General features: G+C 49.3%; 1 pseudogene; it reads left to right on the top strand.

The window, feature by feature from the left end:
* The first annotated feature begins 441 nt into the window (after positions 1-441).
* Positions 442-5,896, top strand: LOC129059837 (uncharacterized; annotated as a pseudogene).
* The last annotated feature ends 342 nt before the right edge of the window (positions 5,897-6,238 follow it).

Below are 6,238 nucleotides of genomic sequence, written 5' to 3' on the forward strand. Positions count from 1 at the left end.
CGAGTTATCGCCACTGCAGTGGATGAGACATTTCACTTGAGGGAATGAAGGGCTTTTTTGGTCCCCTCTCCCTTAAAAAAATTTCAAGGAGTTTAGTGATGAAAAGCTGCCCTTCCCTTAAGACACACACATATTGGCCCAGCATAGTGTGCTAGGCAGTACCCTAGCATGCAGCAGGCAAATACAGGGCACCTGGGTCGACCTGAACTTCAATCAACCACAAAAATTTCTTAACTTATACTAGATTTAGATGACACTGTATACAACCCTACTCTACTACCATGTATTAGATTATGCCAAAACATAATCCATGGTCATTGTAAATGCACACTTACCTGGCACACTGTATTTTGCTTGCTCTATCTGGCAACTCCTTCCATAAGGGAAGTCTGAAGTGAGCAGTCGAGCTGGGAGAGCAGAGTTATGAGGGGCGGGGGAATGATGGGGTCCCACAGCCATGCCCATCAGCCCATTGACCACATCTACATGGCACAGGGAGAAGGAGGGGAGGACAGGTGCGTCTCGGCACGGCCACCCCTTCATCAGCCCGTCAACCACAGCCTGCACGGCACTCATCCCATGAGCTGTCACCCAGCACCCACCAGGAACTGAACAAGAAGGACATGGCTGTGTCCTCAGGGAACTTAGGGAGGACGGTTATCTCCCCCACAACACAGTTCAATCAAATGTACCATGGGGCAGGTGTTGGTCTAATATTAACCAGTGCTGGGAACACTGCATGATCTTAATTCCTTCTTGAAAAGTTTGTTTTCAAAAAGCTGAAGGAAAATACATCACAGTGATACAGAAGTTGAACCAGCCTCTGGCCCTGAGCACCAGTGCACCAAGCAGGTGATGGGGCGGCCCCGGTACAGGCAATAGCATGTGGGGTCTGGGGGCAGCCAGGGATCCAAGCTTAGGTTGGGCAGCATGTGAGGTGAGTGGCCAGCAGCACACCCCAGTGTCACCTGGTGCCTTGGTAAACGAGGCTGCCAGAAAAAGCATGGATTAAGCAAGAGTTTATTTTGCCTGGGGTCATCATTTTAGCAACATAAACTTACGTCATTAATTTGCATTGGCATCTGACCATTTTGTGAAATGTGGAGTTTCTGAGGGCGGCAAGGCACCTAGAGTCCAGCACCTTCCTGTGCTGCCCACTCTGGCAGAGGCCCCAGGCAGAGAAGAAGGCGGCGGAGAGGTAGACTAGCTGATGAAATTTCTGATTTTGTAACTCGAGCCTTCTTTCTCATTAATTTTTTTCACTTCTCCCTTTTTATGGAAACAGAACATACATACAGAAAGTACACTTAAAGTATCAGCTTGATGAATTTTCACAGCCTGCGCTCACCCTCATCATCAGAGCCAGATGAACAACCTGAACACACAGCAGCCCTGAACCCTCTGCGGGCCACTCCCAGGCACCAAGCTCTGGCACCCTAACTTCTGAAGGCAGAGAGTGATGTGCCTGTGTTTTTGCACTTTATATGAATATATTTTGTCTTACATCTTAATTGCATATGTTATTTATCCCCGAGTTCCCTGAGGACAGAGCCATGTCCTTCTTGTTCCCTCCTGATCAGTTCCTGGCGCGTGCAGGGTGGCAGCTCCTGGGATGAGTGCACGCTTGGTAGTGAACGGGTGGCTGCGCCTGGACCCACCCGCTCTCTCTCTCAACCTCCCTGTGGTTGACGGGCTGCTGGGCATGGCTGCGGGACACCATCAATGATTACTCTCCCTTTAACCCTTTCAGAATAAGCAACACAAGCAGTGCTTTAAACCCAAAAGATGCCTTAGCACCAGGCCATAGAGATTTTGCAAAAGCCGTGGGATACGGAGCTGGTACAAGTGGAGTCTCTCTTATTCGAAATGCCTGGTACCAGAAGGGTTTTGAGTGTTTCATTGTTTCGTATTTTGGAATATTTGGGTATACATAATGAGACATCTTGGAGATGCTACCCAAGTGGAAACGCAAAATAAATTCATGCTTTATATACACATAGCCTGAGGTAATTTTATACAATATTTTTAATAGTTTGTAAATGTAATGAAATTTTGGTTACACTGTGACTGCAACCTGTCACATGAGGTGATATGGTTTGGCTGTGTCCCCACCCAAATCTCAACTTGAGTTGTATCTCCCAGAATTCCCACATGTTGTGGGAGGGACCGAGGGGGAGGTAATTGAATTATGGGGTCTGGTCTTTCCTGTGCTGTTCTCCTAATAGTGAATAAGTCTCACGAGATTTGATGGGTTTATCAGGGATTTCTGCTTTTGCTTCTTCCTCATTTTCCTCTTGTTGCCACCACGTAAGAAGTGCCTTTCGCCTCCCACCATGCTTCTGAGGCCTCCCCGGACATGTGGAACTGTAAGTCCAATTAAACCCCTGTTTCTTCCCAGTTTTGGGTGTGTTTTTATCAGCAGCATGAAAACGGACTAATACATGAGGTCAGGTGTGAAATTTTTCACTTGTGGCATCAGGTTAGTGCTCTAAACAGTGTAGATGTCAGGGCATTTGGGATCCCAGGTTTTTGAATTAGGGATGGTCAGCCTGTATGGCAAAAAGCCAGGTGCAGCAGCCTCCAGTCTGCAGGCCTGAATATTGGGCTGCTAATGCAGGAGAAGGCAAGATTGATCTGATGTCAAATATTGAAGCTGAAACGTGTCAGTGCCCACGTGGATCAATGTTTCATGTGAGGACAGTGCTGACATTTTTCTAACCAGCTGGATGATTTTAAACCATTCGGCTGAAAAAAAGACAATCAAAGAACTATTATTTTTTTAAAAAAATCTCCCTAGCCTATAAAGTTTAACACTGAAATACAGTCCTTAAGAATAACTTCTTCTAAGTGTGGTGTACAAATTCCATTTCTGCAGTAGTTTGAGGCTGATGTGCTTCTACAAGATGGTTTTGTGGTCTGGCCTAGCTATGCAGACCCTTTTGTTTCTGTTTCTGGAAATATGTCAGGCATGTTGCCCTGTTGGCGTAATTTCCTTTAATTCATCCTCGGTCACAGTTTTCCAGGGCCTCTGGGCATGGGCGTTGATAATCTACGCCTGGTAACACCAACGTCTGTGAGCCCAGCCTGACAATGATTCCACCACCTGTCAATGGAGCAGGTTTCAGTATAAACAAGTGTGTGAATAGCTGCTGAAATATTGATGCTTTATTGCCTCAATGGAGGCCACAGTTTCCTTTATTTTATGATGGTACTTGAAATAATGTTTGATAAGAACCTACCCAAAGTCCTCCTCACATTCAGCATCTTAGAGTTTCAAAAGAAACGTGTTGTTGAGGTTTCTGTTCAAATTCCAGAAGATCCAGCCAGATCCTGGGAGTCATCATCATGCTTCTGGTGGATTTTCTCCTGCTCACATCTCAGAGTGTGATTCTGAGGCCCCTCTAGCTGTCCCAGTCCCCTATGCCCAAATTAATTCATTCACTTCAGTGCTTCAAAAACTGTCTTTAATTCTCATAAGCCCCAAGTTGATGCATTCTTCTGAAATCCTTGCCTGATGACACTAAGTATCCATTCCCTGCCATTCTCTGTCACCACACGCTTTATATTTTCTCATTGCACATAGTAAAATTTGTAATTTTATATTTTCTTTTCATTTTACTTTCCATCTCCTTCACCAATATGGAAGCTCCAGGAAGGGAGAGGCGATGGACTTTCTTCCCCTGTTGTTTTGCTACCATCATGCACACGTTGCCTGAACTACAGTCACTGCTCGATAAACATCTGCTCATGAATAGATGGTAGTGGCACAGGGGCCCGGTGTCGGTGAAAACCTCTCTGTATTCCTCTTTAGCTCAGCACTCAGGGCACATTCCTTCCTGTGCACAGTGGAAGGTAACTCTGCTGAGCCCTCTGTCACCGCAGCCTCTGCAGAGGTTCGGGCACACGGCCACCTCAGAGCCCTCCTGCAGGCGTAGCAGCCTCGCACGCAACCTGGAGAATGTGCACATGCATGGGACTGGCCCTGGTTCCCGCCACACTGGGAGGTAGCCTTTGCAGAGAGTTGTCATATAACAGCCTTGCCAAGGGGAGGGTGGGACGTCATGGTTTCACATGGATAAGGTTCTTTAGCGCAGGCTCCCTACAACACTTAGCAAATAAATAGTGTTTATTCATGTGCTCATCCAAACATTTGTTGCCCGACGCAAATTCACTAGAATCATAGCGTCAAACAGCTGGATGATCACTCATCATCACACACAGGCTTGAGGAGTCCCAGAACTAACGTCAGCAAGATGATGGATGGACGGATGAGAGATAGATAAATAGATAATAGGTTAATAGAGACAGATAGATGGTAGATAATGATGCTAATGAACTTAGGTATAGATAGACAGTAGATGTGGATAGGTAGGTAGTTAGTAGGTAGATAACAGGTTAATAGAGATAGATAATAGATAGATAATTAATATAATTAATAGATAGAGATAGATGAGAGATAGAGATGACCCTGGCTTTATCATTTATTAATATCATTTCGACAAGGCAGAGACCCCAGCCCATGGAGAAGCTGTTGGGGGTGTGGCTGGGGTATGCAAATGTTTATGCACACGTGTTTTTGAGGGGGAAGAGAGGAAGGAAATAGGGAGAGGAAAGAAGAAAAACAATGAGACAAAGCACCCAGGGCTGCCATTCACAGGTCCATGTGTTAAATAGGTGGTTATTTAGATAGTTGCTGCTGAAAGCTTCTGCTACCTTCCCCAGGTCAGGGATGAAAGACACAGGCCCTGGTGATGGCTCTGGTTTTTTCTGGAATTGTTCTACTGGAAACTGCTCTCTGTGAATTGACGGCTAATGAGACAAGCAGCCGGAGCAAATGAGGGGCAGTGCTCTCCTCCCGTGTCCACCTTGTGGGCTCCTCCCAGCCCAAGGAAGCTCGCTGCCCAGGCTTGGACAGACCCCCAAACAAAGGGAGCTGACAGCTCCACAACACTCAGCCCATGGGGACCGAAGCAGGTGAGTCTCCACCCAGCCTCTCTCCTTTGGACCAACATGAACTCTGGAGACGTCTGGGTGCAGCTGCCTCAGGCCCCACTGTCTTCAACGGGGACTGAGGTTGCAGTTTAGCTGGCTTTCCTGTTCCTGCTTCCCTGGGTCCCCCTCAAAGAAGCCGCCTGCACCCCTGTGCCACCTCACTCTGGCATAACCCTACTCCTCCAAACCACCAGGCCTGCCCTCCCTTGTCCACACAGATCTGACAATCTCCACAGTGCTGTGCAGACTTCAGCTCCAAGAAGTTGCAAATGATGGAGATAAAATCCTTTCCTGAGAGAGTCATGAACCGTGGCCTGTTTGAGGTCAAAAGAAAAAATGAGAACAAAGAACAAGCCAAGGCTTCGGAGTGAGCCCTGAGACACCTCTCAGCTGGCCTGATGGCCAGAGATCCACCCTGCAGGAGCCGCACCGAGGAAGGTGGGCCACGTCTCCCAGCAAGCGGCATACAAGAAGGCCCCTCCCAAGAGGAGGCATCTGTGGTCTTCCCAGAGCAAAGGCAGCAGCCTCGGGAGCCCAGCCAGTCACTGGCCACCTGCACGCCTCTACACGGCAGACCTGGCCAGGCGGGCAGTGCCCATGGCCCCTTACGAATAGAATGTGGTGGAGCAGGCGGAACCTGGGCGGCTGTCCTGCACTCCGGCCAGCCAGTCCGTGGATGCTCCTGCCAGGCAGGACTGAGCCACTCCCAGTCTGGCCGGTGCCAGCTTTTTCTCAGATCCAGCCACACCCTCTCTGGATACGGACTGGACACTAGCAGACCAAGCAGGCAGTTGCCTCCCTGGCTGGCTCTGACCTCCTGCAGCACAAGGAGAGGATGCATTGCCCTTCCAGGCATCCGGGCACCGAGGGCCGCTGCTCCGCCATCTCTTTCTGCTACCACTAACTCAAAACAGGCCAGGGAGCAGCTAGGCAGCAGCTGGGAGAGCTGCGGGCCCCTCCACCCGGTTGCTGCTGAGCTCCATCCGGCCGCACCGCCCGCACATGCTCACGTCCAGCTGCCTCGGCCCAGCGGCACGGATGGACTCAACGGCGACACCGCGGCAGCTCCCAGGGGACTCCCCACAGGTCAGCTGAGCTTTGCTTTCAGTCAGCGTGCACGGTTCCCAAATGTCGGTGGTGATTTTTGTAAGCGAGGCGGGAGGTCAGCACAGGAAGAGCGGGGAGGCAAACCTCCCTTCCCGCTGTTGCCCGCCTTTTCCTCCTGGCCGTTGCCTTTCCACGTTGT

This window comes from Pongo abelii, chromosome 5 (assembly GCF_028885655.2).
Source record: "Pongo abelii isolate AG06213 chromosome 5, NHGRI_mPonAbe1-v2.0_pri, whole genome shotgun sequence".
Taxonomy (NCBI): domain Eukaryota; kingdom Metazoa; phylum Chordata; class Mammalia; order Primates; family Hominidae; genus Pongo; species Pongo abelii.